The sequence below is a fragment of the Dama dama genome, chromosome 5, assembly GCF_033118175.1.
Source record: "Dama dama isolate Ldn47 chromosome 5, ASM3311817v1, whole genome shotgun sequence".
Classification (NCBI taxonomy): domain Eukaryota; kingdom Metazoa; phylum Chordata; class Mammalia; order Artiodactyla; family Cervidae; genus Dama; species Dama dama.
This window is the reverse complement of record NC_083685.1, coordinates 16,338,022-16,361,201: the sequence shown is the minus strand read 5'-3', so window position 1 is coordinate 16,361,201 and position 23,180 is coordinate 16,338,022.

Below are 23,180 nucleotides of genomic sequence, written 5' to 3'. Positions count from 1 at the left end.
AGACATGCAAAGTTTTAAGAGAACTGTATACTTGAAGAAACAAGTATGACCTCGAAATGAAAGGGACAGAAAGGTACGAAGTGAAAAGAAATATTCAGATCATTAAATTTCTACAAGCAGAAGGCAGAGAGAGAAAACTATTTAGTATATATGCACACTACTTTTTATATAAAAAGAAGGATAACTCACAGGCTAGAACCAGGAGTCTAGAATTTGTAGTCAAGAGCCTTGGAGAATTATTCCCAGGTCTCGAGCCTGAATCAAGAACTGCCAATCTGTGCCCAGCTGGATTTCAGAACTGCTATGAAGCAGTGACTCTAGCATTGCCTCACATCTTCCCCTTTGTGAACAAGAATATCTACCCTCTGAGCCACCAGGGAAGCCCTCCACCCCACACCAGACAGAGATTCAAATGCTTCTCATCCCATTGACTGAAGAAAGTCACTACTAATTGGTTGGGAGGGCCATGCACAATTAAACCTACTTTCCTACTCTGACCTAGATGTTCACACTACCTGTATAGTCCTCATGATTATCTTCTTTATGTCTCTAACAACATGATCCTAACAGCATCCTAAGTAATCATGAGCAGACTACTTCCATTTTATCATATTGCCTCTTCTCTCTAGGATCCTCTTACTTTTCCGAAGTGCACTTTAGTAGGACATAGTATGAAACAGTTGAATAAAATCACATTTACCATGAGAATATTATTGAGGATAATATTGTTCATTACTTTATACACAGTCTTCTCTATGAGGCTCCAGGAGGGGAAAAAAAGGTCTTCTGATCTTAGAATCAATAATGGATGTATCTCTCCTGAGTCACCAGATTTTCTTGCCTTATGAATCATATGTATTCTGTAACTGACATGTTTCCTTCTTTGCACTGGCTGCAGGAAGCCTATACACTACTTGCCTTATAATTCACACATTAATCTCACTACAGAACCCAAATTATCTTTCTGGGTTGTTTCCCTCCACTGTCTTATTTATCTTAATTTTTTTTTATTTTATTCTGCTACATTTTGTGCATCTTTGTAAGCCACCTTGAATATCTGGGGGAATAAACTTGGTATAAATAGAGAGGTGGATAACTAATAACTCAATGAATGTGAAGCATTATTCAGGATTTTTACCATTCAATTCATGTGCAAATATTGGGGATGGGATGCATCAGAGTTATGTTTATTGGGGGAGGGGAGTACATAAGACCGTCTTTCTCTTTAAGCATCCACCCTTGTTCCTCTTACTCCGAAGGACCTAAAAAAGGTGTGTGTGTATAACTATGTTTGTGTATATATCCTCACTTCCTTGCTTCATACATGCTCTTACAGGTCTGAGACCACCTCACAGCAACCTCAGTCAGCTTGCTAAGAGGCACATAGTTTAACCTTAATACCAAATGTCTACAGGGTATTTGAAATACCAAGATGACAGAACAGTCACTCTCATTATTCCCCAGAGCCCAGCTCTTCACTGACTAAACTACCTTCCAGTCACATGGGAAATACCCTGGAATGTCCAGTAGCTAAGACTCTGCTTCCAACGCAGGGGACCTAGGTTCAATCCCTGGTCATGAAACTAGATCCCAGATGCCACAAGGAAGATCGAAGATCCTGCATGCTGCAACTAAGACCTGGCATAGCCAAATAAATATTTTTAAAAAGTTAAACACATGAACTCTGAAGCTGCATTTACTGTTTTAAATCCTCATGTTGCCATTCAAAATGCATTTACTTAGCCTCTCTTTCTAAGCCTCAGCTTCCTCTTCTGCAAAATGCCTACTTTCTAGAGTGAGATAACACATGAAAAGCATTTAGCACAATGTTGGGCACATGCTAAGTCCTTAATAAATGATAGCTATCATTCTATAGCTTTTACTATTCTTGTCTCTCTTAATCTTACAAATGGTAGGCTCTGCTTCACTATGCCTGGTGGAGGAAAAGAATAATTTGGTTTATTTCGCCCTTATTAGCATCTAGACCAGGGTCAGGTACAAGAAGATGTTTAAAACCTGGCTGCTGAATATCTGGTAGAATGCATACCTGGAGACATTGAGTGTCACTGTGAGACATTGAGTGTTTCCCATGCAGTACCTTCCACTATACTTCCTAGAATGGTCCACTTCCTCCTTCCTAGAATGGTCTCTCTTCAGTTGGCATCAATTGTATTGATAGCACCCTCTGCTAGCTGGCAGTAGCAACAAATAACCATGAGATTTGCTCTGAGGGAAAAGAAAGGAAGAAAACAGACATGTACTGAGTGCCCGATGTGTGCCAGCCAATGTCCTGGACATGTCCATCATCTGCGCATAAAACTGTGTGGTCAGTTAGCGAAATCCACATCAGCCCCCTTCAGGTCAATTCTCCCTGTGTGTAAATTCTACAACCAGAGCACCGAACAATCTATACTCTTTCCTGGGTCAAATGAAATGACAAGAGGATTAAAAATGTGTCTCAGAAAACCTTAGCCAGAGCTCAAGGAGCCAGCAACTGGGAGAGTCCTGGTTAATTTCAAGATGCCAAATAGCCAGCTTTCCATCAATTTCCAGGACCTCATTTCCCCCCCTTCATTCTCAGAATTGATGTTTATGTTTCCACCAGGATAGAGACCAATTCTCCTTGGCATCCTCTGTCAGAGAGAATCAGAAATTTTCCACCTGGGATGCTACAAATTGCATTTCTCAACACAGTTCTGGAATACAGGATATGACCAGCATAGCTAATGCTGAGTGATCAAAACTCAGGTGCTCTAACTTTATAACAATCATCATCAGGCAGTCAGAGCTTCACCAAGGGATGGAGCCTCCTGTCCTCTAAGATTCAGAGAGCAAGAGCACAATGATCTGAAAGCAGCTCCCAAGGGAGATTACAGTGTGAACAGAGGCTGGGTGAAGGCTCTGTCAGCTCCACCCATGCAACTCGGGGCACGCTGCCACATTCATCTGAGCCTCAGTTTCCCCATGGTATGGAATGAGGATCAAAGCAGGACCTAATTCAGTGAGCTATTGGCAAGACTGAATAATAAAACACTATGTGAAATACTTAGCCCAGTGCCTGGATCATGGGAAGTGTGTGATGTCTTAGTCAAGCTAGAGTGGGCAGCTTGGTCCAATGTTTGTTCTTCTTCTGTAAAGATACCTCTTATTCCACACTCTGGTTAGACCCTTAGGAGCTATATTTATCCTATCTGGAACTCCCTACCACCCTCCAAACTTTCCAGCCAATGGTGATTGGAATGTGGAGGAAACCTCTCCCAGACCAGACCAATCAGACTCTCCTCCAGAAACCTGGACTGGAACTAAAGCAGCTAGTCTCTGCTGGTTGTTTCAAGTGAGAACATGCAGAGTTAGGAGCTGGGAGTGTGCCGTCTTCCATATGGGACTAAAGACGCACAGAAAGAGTCTTTGGAGAAAGAACGTTCTCTTCCAGGTCTGTGGAAGGTCTTCTCTGGGAGAAGGTCTTCTCTCCCAGGTCTTCTCTGGGAGAGACAGACCACAGAGAACAAGAATTGGCTTTAGTTCCAGACCTGTTCTGGCTCATGGTTCCAGGGCCATGGAAGGCCAGGCTGCAGCTGTTCCCCATGGGTCCCTGAGTCAGCACTGTGGGTCTTTGACAAACCCCATTTGTTAAGCTATTCTAAGATTTCTCTTTGAGGCAAAGGCAAATAGACTTCAGGCCCCAAACTCTTTTCTTTGAATATGCTACTTCCTGGGATTTAAGAAGGAATTCTATGAGAAAGGAAAGAAAAGGGACCCAAAAAAAATACCATCTAATGAGCATCTACTGGCTACCAGCCCCTCTTCGTGGTGTTCTCTCATATTACCATCCAGATGTGAGACAACTGTATGTGGCTGGGACAATCGTCAATATTTTATGCATTATTTTATCAATATTTTAAACCTCTGAGAGGTCAAGAGCCTGACCCAAGATCACATAGCCCAAAATCATGGTGGAGCTCAGAACTGAACCCAGATCTGTCTGAACCCATGTAAGTATTTTTTATATATTCAGTATTAACAAATTGGGACTTAATTCAATGTCTGCTTCATGGTCACAATCATCATCACCATTACTAGCATATCATCATCATCTCTGATCACCATCATCACTGTCATCATTACACCATCATGATCATTATGACTAGGATCATCATCACTATCATCATCAGCACCATCACCACCATCACTATTATCACTATTACAATCACCACCACCATCAGCATGCTAATGGCTAACATGTATTTAATTCCATTCAATCAGTCTTTGTGTTGAACATGGCATGTATATGTGTTCGCATACAACAAGCCTTTGAAGAAGGTATTATTATTATCTTTACTTGACAGCTGAGGAAACTGAGGTACTGTGAAGTGAAGCCACTCATCTGAAGTCACATTTTTATTGTTGTTGTAGTTTAGTCACTAAGTCATGTCCAACTCTTTGCGACCCCATGGACTGTAGCCCACCAGGCTCCTCTCTCCATGGGATTCTCTAGGCAAGAATACTGGAGTGGGTTGCCATTTCCTTCTCCAGGGGACCTTCCCAGTCCAAGGGCAAACCTGAGTCTCCTGCATTGCAGGCTGATTCTTTACCACTGCACCACCGGGGAAACCCCTGAAGTCACTTAAGATTCAAACCAAGTCTTTTTGAATCCAGAGCCCACTCTGTATGACTATACTGTCCCGGAGGGCAGGGGCTGCATTTCCTATTTCTTTTGAATCCCCTGTGATGCCCAGCATTGTGCTCTGCATGCAATAGTTTCCAAATAAATATCTGTCGAGCTGATGAAAAATGTGGAAAGGATCGTAGAAATGCTGAAAGGGAAAGAGTTAAATGCTCTGTTCCAGGTCACCAACAAAGACAGCAGGAAAGCCGAGCCCTGAGCACCAATCTCAAGGTACAAAAGGGTCTCTTTCAAGTTGGTAATAAAGATGTTTGTCAAAATGCCTTTTGACGTGGGGTTGAGAGTCTGATGGGAGCGTGCCGAGCATCTCAAAGGCTGAGGTTCGCTTCCTAGTTCTTTACCTTATCTCCAGGGCTGGGTCAGGACATTAATTAATGCCAGAGAATCCCTCTCTGACCCTCAGCTCAAGCCAAGGAGACAATTAGAAGAGAAGATCCCATTTAGTGAGTGCTTATATGTACCAGGTGCTGTGCTAAGTACTTTACTGAACAGGACAAAAATTGCTGAGGTCGCCTGATATAAAGTATGGTGGTTAAACAATCAGGCTCTAGAATCAGCCTGCTTTCAGCTCTGGCTCTGCCACTTACTACCTGTGTGTCCTTGGACCTCAGCCACCCTGGTTATAAAGTAGGAACGATGCTAATGCAAATCAAAGCTACAACGAGGAATCACCTCACACCAGCAAAATGCCATCATCAAAAAGTCTACAAATAATAAATGTTGGAGAGGGTGTGAGGAAAAGGGAACCCTCCTACACTATGGGTGGGAATGTAAATTGGTGCAGCCATTATGGAAAACAGTATAGAGGTTCATTAAAAAAACTAAAGGTAGAGCTATTATATGATCCAGCAATCCTGGGCATATATCCAAAAAAGACAAAAGCTCTAATTCAAAAAGATACATGCACTCTAATATTCACATCAGCATTATTCACAATACCCAGATATGGAAGCAACCTAAGTGTTCATCAACAGATGAATGGATAAAGAAGATGTACATAATAGAGTATTATTCAGCCATAAAAAAGAATGAAATAATGCCATTTGTAGCAACGTGGATGGACCTAGAGATTATCAAACTCAGTAAATTAAGTCAGACAAAGACAAATATATGATATCACTTATATGTGGAATCTAAAAAACAGCACAAACGAACTTATTTACAAAACAGAAACAGACTCACAGACAACAAACTCGCGGTTGCTAAAGTGGAAGGAGAGGGGAGGGATGAATTTGGAGCATGAGATTAACAGATGCATGTAATTATGTATAATACAGATAAACAATAAAGATTTGTTTTATAGCATAAGGAGCTATATTCAATATCTTGTAGTAAACGATAATGGAAAACAATTGAAGAAAGAATATAGACATAATACATATGTATTACAGAGGCATGCATGTATACATACGTATTCATATATATACATGAATCACTTTGTTGTACACATGGCTCTAGCACAATATTTTAAATCAACTACACTTCAATTCACTGGAGAAGGGAATGGCAAACCACTTCAGTATTCTTGCCTTGAGAATCCCATGAACAGTATGAAAAGGCAAAAAGATATGACACTGAAAGATGAACCCCCGCCCCAGGTTGGTTGCTGCCCAATATGCTACTGGAAAAGAGTAGAGAAATAACTCCAGAAAGAATGAAGAGACAGAGCCAAAGCAAAAACAATGCCTAGCTGTGGATGTGACTGGTGATGGAAGTAAAGTCTGATGCAGTAAAGAACGATATTGCGTAGGAATCTGAAATGTTAGGTCCATGAATCAAGGCAAATTGGAAGTGGTCAAACAGGAGATGGCAAGCATGAACATCAAAATTTTAGGAATCAGTGAACTAAAATGGACTGGAATGGGCAATTTTAACTCAGATGACCATTACATCTACTACTGTGAGCAAGAATCCCTTAGAAGAAATGGAGTAGCCCTCATATTCAACAAAAGAATCTGAAGTGCAGTCTTGGGTGCAATATCAAAAATGACAGAATGATCCCTGTTTGTTTCCAAGGCAAACTATTCAATATCACAGTAATCCAAGTCTATGCTCCAACCAGTAATGCTGAAGAAGTTGAAGTTGATCGGTTCTATGAAGACCTACAAGAGCTTTTAGAACTAACATCCCAAAAAGGTGTCCTAGGGGAGTGGAATGCAAAAGTAGGAGGTCAAGAGATACCTGGAGTAATAGGCAAATTTGGCCTTGGAGTACAAATGAAGCAGGCCGAAGATTACCAAGAGAACACACTGGTCATAGCAAACACCCTCTTCCAACAACACAAGAGAAGACTCTACACAAGGGTATCACCAGATGGTCAATACTGAAATCAGATTGATTATATTCTTTGCAGCCAAAGATGGACAAGCTCTATACAGTTAGCAAAAACAAGACCAGGAGCTGACTGAGGCTCAGATTATGAACACCTTATTGCCAAATTCAGACTTAAATTGAAGAAAGTTAGGGAAAAACCACTAGACCATTCAGTTATGACCTAAATCAAATCCCTTATGATTATATAGTGGAAGTGACAAATAGATCCAAGGGTTTAGATCTGATAGACTGCCGAAAGAACTATGGACGGAGGTTCATGACATTGTACAGAAGGCAGTGATCAAGACCATCCCCAAGAAAAAGAAATGCATAAAATAAAAATGGTTATCTGAGGAGGCCTTACAAATAGCTGAAAAAAGAAGAGAAGTGAAAGGCAAAGGAGAAAAGGAAACATATATACATTTGAATGCAGAGTTCCAAAGAATAGCAAGGAGAGATAAGAAAGCCTTCCTCAGTGATCAGTGGAAAGAAATAGAGGAAACCAATAGAATGGGGGAAAGACTAGAGAGCTCTTCAAGAAAATTAGAGATACCAAGGGAACATTTCAGGCAAAGATGGGCCCAGTAAAGGACAGAAATGGTATGGACCTAACAGAAGCAGAAGATACTAAGAAGAGGTGGCAAGAATACACAGAAGAACTATACAAAAAAGATCTTCATGACCCAGATAATCACAATGGTGTGATCACCCACCTAGAGCCAGATATCCTGGAATATGAAGTCAAGTAGGCTTTAGGAAGTATCACTATGAACAAAACTAGTGGAGGTGATGAAATTCCAGTTGAGCTATTTCAAATCCTAAAAGATGATGCTGTGAAAGTGCTGCACTCAATATGTCAGCAAATTTGGAAAACTCAGTAGTGGCCAAAGGACTGGAAAAGGTCAGTTTTCATTCCAATCCCAAAGAAAGGCAATGCCAAAGAATGCTCAAACTACCACACAATTGCACTCATCTCACACGCTAGCAAAGTAATGTTCAAGATTCCCCCAAGCCAGGCTTCAATGGTACATGAACTATGAATGTCCAGATGTTCAAGCTGGATTTAGAAAAGGCAGAGGAATCAGAGATCAAATTGCCAACATCCACTGGATCATCGAGGATGCAAGAGAGTTCCAGAAAAACATCTACTTCTGGTTTATTGACTAAACCAAACCCTTTGACTGTGCAGATCACAACAAACTGTGGAAAATTCTTAAAGAGATGGGAATACCAGACCACCAGACCTGCCTCCTGAGAAATCTGTATGCAGGTCAAGAAGCAACAGTTAGAACTGGACATGGAACAACAGACTGTTCAAAATTGGGAAAGGAGTATGTCAAGGCTGTATACTGTCACCCTGCTTATTTAACTTATGTGCAGAGTATATAATGCGAAATGCCGGGCTGGAAGAAGCACAAGCTGGAATCAAGATTGCCGAGAGAAATATCAATAACCTCAGATACACAGACGACACCACCCTTATGAGAAAGCAAAGAAGAATTAAAGAGCCTTTTGATGAAAGTGAAAGAGGAGAGTGAAAAAATTGACTTAAAACTCAACATTCATAAACTAAGATCGTGGCATCCGATCTGATCACTTCATGGCAAATAGATGGGGAAACAATGAAAACAGTGAGAGACTCTTCTGGGGGGCTCCAAAATCACCGCAGATGGTGACTGCAGCCATGAAATTAAAAGATCCTTGTTCCTTGAAAGAAAAGCTATGACCAACCTAGACAGCACATTAAAAATCAGAGACATTACTTTGTCAACAAAGGTCCATCTAGTCAAAGCTATGGTTTTTCCAGTGGTCATGTATGGATGTGAGATTTGTACTATAAAGAAAGCTGAGATGGGAGGGAGGTTCAAAAAGGGAGAGGTATATGTATACTTACGGCTGATTCATGTTGAGGTTTGATAGAAAACTACAAAACTCTATAAAGCAATTATCCTTCAATTAAAAAATTAATTAAAAAATTTTTTTTAAAAAGAAAGAAAGCTGAGCACTGAAGAATTGATGTTTTTGAACTGTGGTGTTGGAAAAGACTCTCGAGAGTCCCTTGGACTGCAAGGAGATCTAACCAGTCCATCCTAAGGGAAATCAGTCCTGAATATTCACTGGAAGGACTGATGCTGAAGCTCAAACTCCAATACTTTGGCCACCTGATGTGAAGAATTGACTCATTGGAAAAGACCCTGATACTGGCAAAAATTGAAGGCAGGAAGAGAAGGGGATGACAGAGGGTGAGATGGTTGGATGGCATCACCGACTCAATGGACATGAGTTAGAGTAAGCTCCAGGAGTTGGTGATGGACAAGGAAGCCTGGCACGCTGCAGTCCCTGGGGTTGCAAAGAGTCAGACACAACTGAGTGACTCAACTGAACTAATACTTCAATTAAAAATAAATAAATAAAATGGGGGTGATATTATTAATTGTGCCTTCTTCATAGAGTTATTTTAAGGGTAAATTGAGCACATGATTAGTGTTCCATATATATTAGCATATATTAGGATTCCCTGGTGGCTCAGAGGTTAAAGTGTCTGCCTGCAATGCGGGAGACCTGGGTTCAATCCCTGGGTCGGGAAGATCCCCTGGAGAAGGAAATGGCAACCCACTCCAGTATTCTTGCCTAGAGAATCCCATGGACGGAGGAGTCTGGTGGGCTACTTAGTCCATGGGGTCACAAAGAGTTGGACACGACTGAGTGACTTCACTTTCACTTTTCACTTTCAGTCCTCCAAATGACCCTGTGAAGTAGGTACATCAACCCATTTTTCAGATGAGGACATGGAGGCTCATGGGCAGAAACGACTTGCCCGATACCACACACCTAATAAATATACAGAAAACAGATTGAAATCTCTGTCATTCTCATCCCAATGCTGGACCCTTTACCATTCATACTATCATGCTACTATAGGGTACCCTGGCATTATGTCCTCAGCTTTGGGAAGAAGGAAAAGGTCAAAGTCTTTGTCTTTACAGACTTTCTGTCATTCTTCCAAAGGTTTAATTTTGTCATATGCACATATACATGGGTGCTGCAGATACAAAGAAGCCAAGTGTCAAGGTTGATATCACTCATGTCTTTATTCATCACATATTTACTGGGCCAGGCACTGGGAAGGTGCTGGGAATAAAGTCACTGACAAAACAGACTGAATCTCTGACCTCATGGAGCCCAGTTTAGCAGAGGATGCAGACATAAATTCAGATCAGTAACATAAATTAGTGATGCACAAGTACTATTGTGGCTGTAACATGTGTAACATGTAAAGTAAAACAGTGATGTTGATGCTCAGAGGGCCTGTGATAGGAAGCAATGACAGAGAAAGCAGTCAGAGAAGGCTTCTTGGAGAAGGTGATGACTGAGCTAGAGTATATAATAGTCAATAGACACATAAAAAGTGAGCGAAAGTCATTTGCGGTAGAAGGGGTTGCATATGTAAAGGCCCTGTGGCAGGGGGAGCATGTGAGTAAGAGGGACTGAAAGGCAACTCGCATTGCTGAAGCAGAGAGAATGAGGGATGCATGTTATGGGAGGCAGCTAGGGACACCACTGGGAGTCAGGCCAAGTAGGACTTGAGGCCAGAGCAGAGGCTCAGACTGATGCAACAAAGCAAATCAGAGAAGCCTTGGTTTATTTGTTTGCTCATGTGTGAGCTTCATGAGGACAAGGATGTTGTCTATCAGTTTACTGCTGCATCTAGACTGCTGCATGTCTAGAACGGTACCCAGAACACAGAAGATGCTCAGTGGACATTTTTGAATGAGTGCATTTATATATTCATCCCACAAATATTCACTGCTTTATGCCAGGCCCTGGCCGAGGTCCTGAATGAATGATGGACCTTGAGTAGTTCTGGGTTAATGAGAAAGGCAGAGGATCCACCAGACTGTGAGTGTCCTAAGGACAGAGACCATGTTCTTGGTTGACTCTGCACCTTTACTAGAGCAAGTCTTCACCTTCATTATGCAGATCCCCAGGACCGTGCTCTCAGACAGTCTAACCTGGAAGTTTATATGTGGACCAGGGATGCTGCATTTTATCAAGGGCTCCTGTTGATTCTGAAGCAAGTAGTTCCCCCAAAACAGTCTTGAGAAACACTGTTATAGAACATTGCATGGAACAAAACATTGCCTGTTCAATATAAAGTTGACAAACGAATAAGTGAAAGGACTGAGTCACTGACTGAAAACAACCTATAATATCACGTAATGAGATGGAATGCTGTAACAATGAAGGCACAGAGAAAGAACTACAGAATTGCTTATAGGAATGCAATCGCAGGACAGGGAAGGCTTCCAGGAGGAGGTGGCTTTTGAGTTGAGCCCCGGAGACTGAGAAGACATTTTCTAGGTGGACATGTCTGAACCTCAGTTTTCTCAACTGTTCAACAGGAATAATAATAGCTTCACCAGGATGAGGGTCTAAGAATTATATGAAATTTACTTATTCATCCCATAAATATTTATGGAGCATCTACCACATGCCAGGCACCATTTTAGGCACATGCTCAGCTGCTCAGTCACGTCTGACTCTGTGACCCCATGGACTGTAGCCCGCCAGGCTCCTCTGTCCATGGGATTTCCCAGTAAGAATACTGGGGTGGGTTGCCATTTCCTCCTCCAGGGGATCTTCCTGACCCAGGGATTGAACCTGCTTCTCCTGCAGCTCCTGCATTGGCAGGCAAATTCTTTATCATTTGAGCCACCACACAGGGGCATATCAGTAAACAAAGCAGTGAAAGAATCCTGTCCTACTTATACACTAGGAATAAGACACACAATAATCCTAATAAATGAGTGTGTTATCTAGTATTTTAGAAGGCAAGAAATGCTATGAGAAAAACAGTAAGGAAATGTATCACATCAACACATCAGACACCTTAAACTTACACAATGCGGTGGTTTAGTTGCTAAGTCATGTCTGACTCTTGGTGACCCCGTGGACTGTAGCCTACCAGGCCTCTCTGTCCGAGGGGTTTTCCAGGCAAGAACAGTGGAGTGGGTTGCCATTTCCTTCTCCAGGGGAATCTTCCCCACCCAGAGATTGAACCTGGGTCTCCTGCAACACAGGTGGATTCTTTACCAACTGAGCTACACCAGGGATAGTGTAATGCCAATTACATCTCAATAAAAATTAAAAAATAAAGACAACCATTGCTGCTATCATGAGCAAACATTTGTCAAGTAAATAACTGCTCTTTTTGACAGATCTTTTATTTTTGTGGCTTTCCGTGCTTGGGATGATAAATCCTTGCTCCCTCAGTTGACTCCATGAGGACAAAAGAAGTTCTTCCCATCCAGAAAAATGGCTTTTGCCATTAAAAATAAAAACAAGCAAGCAAACAAACAAGCAAACCTCCTACTTCGAGCACGTGACAAATGGAAAGGTAAGGTCTGGTGCCCAAGAGGTCCCCCTGTCCTGAAGCACAGGCTCTCAGCGCAGGTAGTGCTGCCTCCTAGGGGGAAATCTGGAAATGCTGGTAAGGGGTTAGATCATCCCTGGGTCTGGGAGTGTGCAATGCATTCATACCAACGTCCAGACACTTAATATCCATGAAAAGTAAATTCATCAGAACCAACTGAGCCTGACTCTTAATTCTTTTATACATAGAAACAAAAAAATATATTTTCTGCATGGTTTAGGCATACATTGAATTTTAAAGGAATATAACTACTGGATAAATTGAGCAAAGGTTGTTCTTTGCTCTGTTCAGAATGTTACCAAAAGTTGTGTGCCATTTCAGAAAACCAGGTCAGGGACAGCAGTGCTGTGCATGATATATTTTTTTTTTCTGTAGGTGACACAACACATCTGTACAAGTTTGCTGCTGTTGCTGCAGCAGTCACAGTGATTATATATAGAAGCAATTATCTGGCTATATCATTATGTTTTATTGTAGAGTCATATCCAAGCATTTACATATTGAAATATACACTGTCTTATTATAGACTACTTTCACTTTATTCTCTGTTATAATGCTGTTAGGACATTATATTGATTTTTTGAAGTTATGTGTATATATAGATTCTATTATCTGTGAATTTCATTTCTGGATAGTAAAGAGGGGGTTATAAAGTGTTTTTTTTTTCTTTTTATATAAAGGGCATTGAATCTGACTGAGGATCAATTCATCTAAATGCTACTACTGAGCTTTAGAAAGTATGCCCTGTGGATTTCGGCACTATTATTGCCCGATCTCTCCATATTTCAAGAGAAACTGGGCATCTAGGTGTTTACAAGCAAGCTTCTGATTTTTAAAGAAACAGCAACAAATTTTAAACACGTATAAATATTTAATGAAAAGATGAGTGGTGTCAGGGATCTGGGTGAACAAAGGATGAGTGGGCAGAACACAGATTTTTAAGGCAGGGAAACTATTCAATGTGATACCAAAATGGTATACATATGTCATTATGTGTGTGTGTGAGATGCTTAGTTGTGTCCGACTCTTTTCGAGCCCATGGACTATTGCCCTCTGCCCATGGAATTCTCCAGGCAGTAGTACTGGAGTGGGTAAACATTCCCTTTTCCAGGGGATCTTCCCGACCCAGGGACTGAACACAGGTCTCCTGCACTGCAGGCAAATTCTTTACCGTCTGAGCCACCAGGGAAGCCCATATGTCATTATACATTTGTCACAACCATAGAGTGTGCAACACCAACAGTGAACCCTCAAGTAAACTATGGCCTCTGGTGCAGTGATGTTGATCCATTCACTGTAATAAGCATATCCCTCTTATGTGTGTGACATGTTGATTAGGGGGAAGGTTGTCCATGGGTGGGGGTGGGAGATGTGTATGGGAACTCTCTGTCCTTTCTACTCAATTTTGCTGTGAACCTGAGACTCTTCTAAAAATAAAGTCTTTTTTTTTTCCTTCTATAAACACTGAAGTGAAGTGAAAGTCGCTCAGTCGTGTCCAACTCTTTGCAACCCCAAGGACTGCAATTCTCCAGGCGAGAATACTGGAGTGGGTAGCCTTTCCCTTCTCCAGAGGATCTTCCCAACCCAGGAATCAAACTCAGGTCTCCCGCATTGCAGGCGGATTCTTTACCAGCTGAGCCACAAGGGAAGCCCTCTATAAACACTATTCAGGACAAATAATCACATCTTTTGGCTAAATATAGCCAGACTGTGATCTCAAATTTTTAAAAATGTATTTGATGTATTTGATGGAGGAACCAAGAGAGATATGTGAGCCTCCCCAGGGTGTATGTAGTCATCTCAATCGCCAGTCACTAAACGTACGTATTGTGCAGTCTTACACACGTCATCACTTCATTTCACAAGAAGCATCGAAGGTAAATAGCGTCCATGTCACAGACGAGAAAGCTGAGGCTTGGAGAAATGAATTGACTTGGCTTCAAAGGTAAAACCAGAATTTCCACTGAACTCTGGAATTAATTGTACTCTGTGATTAACTATAGTAATCACTGCTCAAAGCATTTTAGGGCTCACCATTTTCCTGACCCTGTGCACAGTGCATTTCAAATATTCTCTTATGGTTACTATAGACACATTTGGAGAACTGTTTATTGCTACTAACCCATCTCCCTCTGACCCCCTCATGCATGTGTGCTCAGTCATGTGACCTCATGTGACCCCATGGACTACAACTCACCAGGCTCTTCCATCCATGGACTTTCCCAGGCAAGAATACTGGAGTGGGCAGCCATTTCCTACTCCATGAGGCATATATACTTTTCATGCTGCTGCTGCTGCTAAATCGCTTCAGTCGTGCCCGACTCTGTGCAACCCCATAGATGGCAGCCCACCAAGCTCCGCCATCCCTGGGATTCTCCAGGCAAGAACACTGGAGTGGGCTGCCATTTCCTTCTCCAATGCATGAAAGTGAAATGTGAAAGTGAAGTCACTCAGTCATGTCTGACTCTTCGCGACCCCATGGACTGCAGTCCACCAGGCTCCTCTGCTCATGGGATTTTCCAGGCAAGAGTACTGGAGTGGGTTGCCATTGCCTTCTCTGATATTTTTCATGAGGCATATATATTTTTATCCCCACTTTCTAGACTGTGAACCTGAGGCTCAGAGAGCAGGACCTGCACCGACCATACAGCCAAAAAGCCTCAAAGTAATCTCAGGATGACTCCAGCCAGATCTAGTTGATTCCAAAGCTCATATGATCAACTACAATTCCTATATTTACTCTAAAAATATTAGCAATACTTACAGTGGGATTGGCAATCCACTCCAGTAATCTTGCCTGGAGAATCCCATGGACAGAGAAGCCTGGTGAGCTACAGTCTGTGGGATCACAAAGAGTCAGACATGACTGAGTGACTAACACTATAGTTACATTCATTCACTGAACCCCTTCTATGACAGGGAATTCATTCATGGTCTCTACCAGAGACTGTCAATCTTGACTACATATTAAACTCACTGGAGCACTTTAGAAATTATTCATTCCAGGGTCTCCCATCATTGTTCCAGGATATGACCTGAACGTCAATATTTGTGAAAGTTCCCCCATGTAATTTCAATAGTGTTAGTTGCTCAGTCGTGGCCGACTCTCTGTGACCCCATGGACTGCAGCCTGTCAGGCTCCACTGTCCATGAGATTTTCCAGACAAAGATACTGGAGTGGGTTGCCATTTCCTTCTCCAATAGTTGGCAGTAATTAGTATAATGAATTAAAGACTTCAGAGTTGGGTGGGAATCCCGACTTTCCCTCTTGAGCCAAGTCACCTCTCTAAGCCCTTTTCTCATGTGCTACATGGACACTACTTGTCTTAGGTCTTTTGTGAAATTAAGTGTGACCTCCAGGTGATGCCCACGACCTGGCCAGGTCAATGATTCTCAGGGTCTGTGTGCTAGGATCATCTGGAGGGTGTTCTTTTCTAGTTACAGGTGTCCAGGCTCCATCCCAGAAAATTTTTTTCAGCTGGTCCATTCACTGGGTGCAGATAAAAGCCTCCCATGTGATTCTATATAAAAGATCAAGAACTACTGAGCAAGGTGTAACTGATACCCTATTTTGCTTATGCACTAAGAGAGACTCACAGAGAAGTGACTTATTCAAGGTCCCATACCTAGCAAGTTGTGTTTTTAACCATTATCCTACACTATCCTGAAAAATTAAAACCATCTTTCCTTGCCACTAAATCCAGATTGTTGCTAGAACCTTCCTGTCAAGCGAGAGAATTATAAGATCTCAGGGTAAGTATGTCCCTTAAAGACTACCATAGTCCCACCCACCATCTGACACTGACCTCCTTGCCTTAGTGGTTACTTTATTCTACTTGGTTCCTTTGGAAGCTGGGAGATCATTAGCGTTTAAGCAACCCGGTCCGCCTTTGAACAGCTCTGACTCCTAGAGAGAGCTGCCTTACTTACTACACAGCTGTTGAGAATTTTGAGATATATCTGTTTGAGCTGACACAGAAAAAATCTCTGAGATAAATTATTAAAAGCAAAAAGCAAGTTGAAGGACTATATGCCTAGGATGATCTAATTGTTATGCAAAACACACAACCTTCTGAATGTGTATGTAATTGCATAGGGGAAAAAAACCTGGAATCTTACGAACAAGTCAGTAACAATGGTCCACTTTAATAGGGAAAGGGAAATTTAGAGGGAGTAAGTGTGTATTTTTTCTGAATAGTAATGATATGTACCTCACAGGTTGTTATGGGAATAAAATGCAGAAAGTAAGAGACTTAAACTGATCCTATCATAAACACTCAATGAATGTTAACTAAATATTTTTTATCATAAAAAAAGTTTCAAAAGGATTCAATAGTAATTATTTATGGATTTTTTTGCTTGGTTGTTTTTAATATTTTTTTCCTAAAATGAGCATTTGGTTAGGGGCCAACAGGAAAGAAAAAGAAGTCACTTCTGTATCAACTCAGAATGCATTTGGCTGCGAGTAATGGAAAACCTAATGAACAGAGGCTTATACAAAGAAAAAATAATAAAAGGGTTGTTTTTATCTCTTAACAAGATTTCCAGAAGTAGGTGGCTGCTGTTAGCTTGGTCATCAGGGACACAGGGCCACCGGGCATCTTAGCACATTTGCATTTAGCCCCATGCTCCTTGCACGGTGGCCACTGCATCTGCAGACACCACATCCACTTTCCAAACAGAAAAGGGGAGGAAAGGTGGGGCCAGCTGCGTGTTTTCCTTTTTGGTGGGAGACACGCTTGTTCCCAGAAGCACTAACAGCAGATATATTTAGGTCTCCTGGATCTCATTCATGTCACTTCTAACTTCAAGGGAAGCTGGCAAAGTTAGGAACAAGATTGTCAAGACTGGCTTCAGCTCACCACTAACTCATAGTCTAGGATTGGGTATACCAGTGCCTATTTTTTAACATGTTGTTCGGCTATCAAGGAAGGAGGGGGTTTAGATATGGGGTATGATACACAAGTGTCTGCCACAGCTTCCGTTTGCGGAGCCTCTATTTCTCCCCCACACATCTACCACTGATCCTCGTTGTTGTTTACAAAATTACATGCATTATTAATAACTGCACTTGTAGGCTGCTTACAATGTGACACATAACTTATTTAAAATCTCACGGGGAAACCCAGCAGGGTCAGAGCTGGGATGTGCAGACTCCCACCTGCGGAGATGAGTAACACTACCACCCCCAGTATTTATTTATATCCAACTGAAATACAAAACTGAGAGGGGGGCGGAAATAGCTTGAATCCCAAGTTTGGGATTTATACACATTCAAACACCATCTGAAAGAGAAATGGACAAGGAGGAGTAGAGAATGGGAGCCCAGTTTTAGGGAGGGATGGCTCAGGTTCTGAGAGAAACGTCACCATAAAAGTAAAAACGTGACAGAACAGGGAAGACTTGATCGCAGAGTCTGCAGGGCAGAGGGAGACAGGGGGTCCAGGTAACTGGCAACAGGTAGAACATAGCCTAACCCAGATAATGGGTGGTATGTATGTGAGTGTGTGCCCTGGGAGAAAGGGGACTCTCAGACAGAGTGATGTGAAAGTTCAACTTAAGAGACAGTAGCTTGTCTTCTCACTTTACAAGACAATACTCAGCTTCTGTGGCACTGTGAGAATCAAGAGCTGCTTACAACAGAGGTTGAGGACTCTGGTTCTAGAATCACATGACTTTGCTGCACACCCCACTTCTACCATCAACTATCTCTGTGATCTTGGCCAAGCTGTTTATCCTCTCCTTCCTCAGTTTCTTCATCTGTAAAATGGACCTAATAAAAATATCTACCTTTAAACAGGGTGATGAACATTAAGCCTAGAAAGTGCCTGGGACTTGGTATGCTCTTGCTACTGGTTAGCTGGGGGCCCAGACAATAAAGCGGAGAAGGCAATGGCAACCCACTCCAGTACTCTTGCCTGGAAAATCCCAAGGATGGAGGAGCCTGGTAAGCTGCAGTCCTTGGGGTGGCTAGGAGTCGGACACCACTGAGCAACTTCACTTTCACTTTTCACTTTCATGCATTGGAGAAGGAAATGGCATCCCACTCCAGTATTCTGGAGAATCCCAGGGACGGGGGAGCCTGGTGGGGTGCTGTCTATGGGGTTGCAGAGTCAGACACGACTGAAGGGACTTAGCAGCAGCAGCAGCAGCAGACAGTAAAGAATTTTCCTGCAATTTGGGAAACTCGGGTTCGATCCCTGGGCTGGAAAGATCCCCTGCAGAAGGGAAAGGCTACCCACTCCAGTATTCTTGCTTGGAGAATCCCATAGACACTGGAGCCTGGTGGACTACAGTCCATGGGGTTGCAGAGAGTCAGATACAAAAGTGAGCAATGTTCACTTTTCACTGGTTAGCTAGTGGTATTGCTATGCCAAAGGGCTGAGACCACCAGCAACTATATGGGGATTTCCGCATGATGAAGGCCAGCAGTTAGAAATCAGAATTGATTTGAGAGTCCACATGTAACTCTAATCAAACTTAAGTTCTCACATGGCCAAGTCTGGAGCACTGTAGAATTTGGTTGCTCAGCCCAGCAGCCAAAAGTATGTTAGTCTGTTGTTGTTGGTTTTTTTTTTTTTTTTTTTTTTAATATTTTGGGCACCATTAAAGAGGTATCAAATTCATGACCCCTTTGCCTTACCTCTCCCTGTTTCCTTATCGGCACATTTCTCACTCCCAATTCTCCCCTCAAAACCGCCAACCTCCACTACCACGCATGCCTCACAAAGCCTCCCCCTCTCACAGAACTCTGTTCTGTCTCATCTCTGACAAGTCCATCAAGGTCTTTTCAGACAAAATCCCACCATCTCTTCTCTGGTTCTTTATCCAGGGATTAGCACATACTGCATTTGAGTCTGAGGCAGGGAGACAGGGAATGATACTAAATGGGTAATGCCAGAAATCATCCTTAAAACAACGAAGGATGGGAAAAACACTATGGCTAGTCATTTGGTCTCTGCTTTTTATGCAGGGGTACTTTTCCTTTGCTAATATGGTCATTCAACAGATATTCATTTGTGCTGGGCACAATTCTTGTCTTGGGCATAGGAGGATGGTAATATGTGGTCTCTACTCTTAGGAGCTCACTGTCATCTCCTCTTACCTCAGCCACTTGCCAGCACAGGGGATAGCCCAGATTGCCCAGCATCTGAGCCAGAAGTAGATGCTCAGCCCCCCAGAAAGTCCTCCTAAAGATCCCTGGTGAGGTATGGGGTTCCAGCCTGATGACTATTTCCAGCTTTTCTACAACACTCTCGGGAAATGAAGACGCAGAGTTGACAGTGGCCTTGGCAGAGCCAGAGAGAGATCCCAACACATTTATCACCAGCCAGAGAGCTGCTGTTCAGCCTCACTGACCTGTAAAATCCACACTAAACTCAGATCTGGCTCTTCAGCTTCTAAATTTGATTTAGACCTGAGTAAAGGCCCCTAAGGCTTGATACTGACAAATCACTATTAAATTGGGACTGATCTGCTTAATGTGGATGTCTGAAGGATGCTAGTGGGAAGAACCAGACTTGTCTCATCTACTAGGCACAAGGGACCACAAGCTTCCCTAAATACCCCCTCAATTGGCACTGTTCCCTCATAACGCTCTTCACATTTGAAATTATCAAAACAAAATCTGCCTCTTATGATGGAGTAATGAGTTCCAGTTCCAGGAGGGCAGAGACCATATCCAACCATATCCAACCCATTCATCACAGGGCTCTTTCACATATCAAGCTGACCTTTCCCAAGGACACCTGAGTCCTTGCTCCTCCCATCAAATTTTTATATCCCTGTGGGTCTGCATGCTTCTGGGAGATAGCTATATCCATGTTAAATTGCTTTGATAAAGTTGATTGTGAGCCTTAGATTGCTCAGCTTTTCTGGAAGTTACATGAAGGTTCTGAACTGAAATCTGTCTTAGCACTAACCTAATCCTCAGGAGGACCAGCTTCTACTTCTTCAGGGTCACCCTAAAATATTTGGAATCCTTATATGCTAGAGAAATGATTCATAACTGTTCAAAGGGAAGGGGTGGCACAGACCCTTTTAAGAACCTGATGAAAGCTCTAGACTCCTCTATCTGGGAGAAGACACCTTTGCACAAAATATTAAACACAATGTCAGGAGCATGGTAGACACCTCTCAAAACTCCATTTTGAGATTAGGGTAAAACCCAGGGATGAGAACATCAGAACTGGGAGAAATCTTAGAAATTATCTGGCTGAGCTGATCCACTGAACAATAATGATAACAACAACAATGATCATGATTATAAAGTCTATCATCTATCAAGTATAGTACTTACTATGTACTAGGCACTCTGCTGAGACTTTATATACATCACGTCTTTAAGTGCTTACAATAATCCATCCTGATAGGTGTTATTCCATCCCCACATCTTAAATGAGGCACCTGAGTCTCCTGGAATCTAAGCCACTTGCCTGTGGATAGGGAATAATTGAGTAGCAGAAAGCCCACTGACTCCTAGATCCAGGCTCAAAACCACTGTGCATTAGTACCTGCTATTCATAGTTCTTGTTGTCACCCTTGGTAACAAGCAACAGGAACCCGCTGAAGTTAGCTTAAGCACAAAGGGGGGTTGTTGTAAGAAAGGATATCGAGTGTCTTATAGAATCCATAGGGAAGGGATTAGCTGGACTGCAGAATTCACCTAGAACTAGACATTGGTTTACTATAGGAACTGAAAACAACAATCCATATATTATGGACTGAATTATTCATACAATGAAGCCCTAATCACCAATGTGACTGTATTTGCACCTAAAAGAAAGTGATAAAGGTTGAAAGAAGTCATAAAGATTGACTGCTAATCCAATAGGGCTGATGCCCTTATATAAAGAGGAAGAGACACAGCAAGAAGGCAATCCTCTGCAAGCCAAGAAGAGTGCCCTCACCAGGAAGCAAAGCTTGCCAGAACCTTGATCTTGGACTTTGCACCTCAGGAACTCTGAGAAAAGAAACGTCTATTGCTTAAGCCACCCAGTGTGTGTTATTTCGGGCTTCTTTGCTGTGCTTAGCCGCTCAGCTGTATCCTACTCTTGGCGATGCCATGGACTAGAGCCCGCCAGGCTCCCCTAGCCATGGGGATTCTCCAGGCAAGAATACTGGAGTTGGTTGCATGCCCTCCTCCGAGAGATCTTCCCAACCCAGGGATCGAATCCAGGTCTCCCACATTACAGGCAGATTATTTACCATCTGAGCCACCAGGAAAGCCCAAGAATACTGGACTGTGTAGCCTATCCCTTCTCCAGGGGATCTTCCCAACTCAGGGATCAAACCGGGGTCTCCCACATTACAGGCAGATTATTTACAAACTGAGATACCAGGGAAGCCCTTGGACTTCCTTAGTGATTTTTCAACACTGCACACTTTTACAGTCCAAACTAAACTCCATGTATGGGCTATTTCTAGACTGAGGGCAGCCAGCTTGTGGGCTGTGTTTACAGAGCCCTATAGAATCCAGTTGGAGGGAGGGAGGGGAACAGGAAGAGAACTTGCTATGGACTCAACAGACCCAAGTTCAAATCCTCCAACGCTCACTGTGCTGCTTACCAGGTTACTTAACCTCTCTGATCACGGTGAGCTAATCTCTTAATCCTATTGTTTCCAACATTTTACCAATACAAACAATGCTGTTATAAATCATGCTTTACATGCCATTTTGTATTTTACAAGTCTGTCTGGAAGATAAATTCCTAAAGGAGAGATTGCCAAATGTCACAGGTTATATTCTCTGGAACAGATGCTGAGATGGAGTTTGGGTTGAAAAATGTTTATTAGAAACATATGTCAACATGGAAACTTGTACGTAAATGTTCATAGCCACGTTATCCATAACAGCCAAAAAAGTGGAAACAACTCAAATGTCCATCAACTAATGAATGGATGGATAAAATGTGTCATATCCATACAGTAGAATAGTACTTGACAATAAAAAGGAATGAACTATGGATGCATGCTACAGCACAGATGAACAATGAAGACATCATGCTAAGCAAAATGACCCAGACGCAAAAGACCAGGTATTAGATGATGTCATTCATCTGAAATGTCCAGAACAGGTGAGTCTTTAGAGATGAAAAGTATATTAGTGCTTGCTTGGAGCTGGAAGTTCTGGGGGAAAAGAGGAACAAAAGCCAAAGAGTACAGGGTTTCTTTTTAGGGTGATAAAATTCACAGTTGTGAATATACTCAAAACTTGACCTCTGAAAGTTAACTGTCCACCTGAAATGGGTGAATAATATTTCAATAAAGTTGTCCCCAGGCTTCCCTGGTGGCTCAGATGGTAAAAGAATCTGCCTGCAATGTGGGAGACCTGGGTTCGATCCCTGGGCTGGGAAGATCCCCTGGAGGAGGACATGGCAACCCACTTCACGATTCTTGCCTGGAAAATGCTGAGGGACAGGGGAGCCTGGTGGCCTCAGTCTATGGGGTTGCAAAGAGTCGGACATGACTGAGTGACCACTCACACACACACAGTTGTCCCCAATACGTGGAAGGGAGGGGGAAGGAAAGAGAATTGGGCAGACAAAAAAGTCTAAACTGTAGTGCCGGTCCAGGGCAGTCAGCCAAGCAAGCAGAGAATGGCTGAGCCAAGACAGCCACGCCTTTCTAGCCATCTCATTCAGCCAGGATGTTGACTGCTCTAGAAGGCATGGCCTTGGCTGGGTGAGGCTGCTCTCGACAGCTGAAAGCTGGAAGCCACGTGCTGACCACGCTCCCCGCAGCACAGCG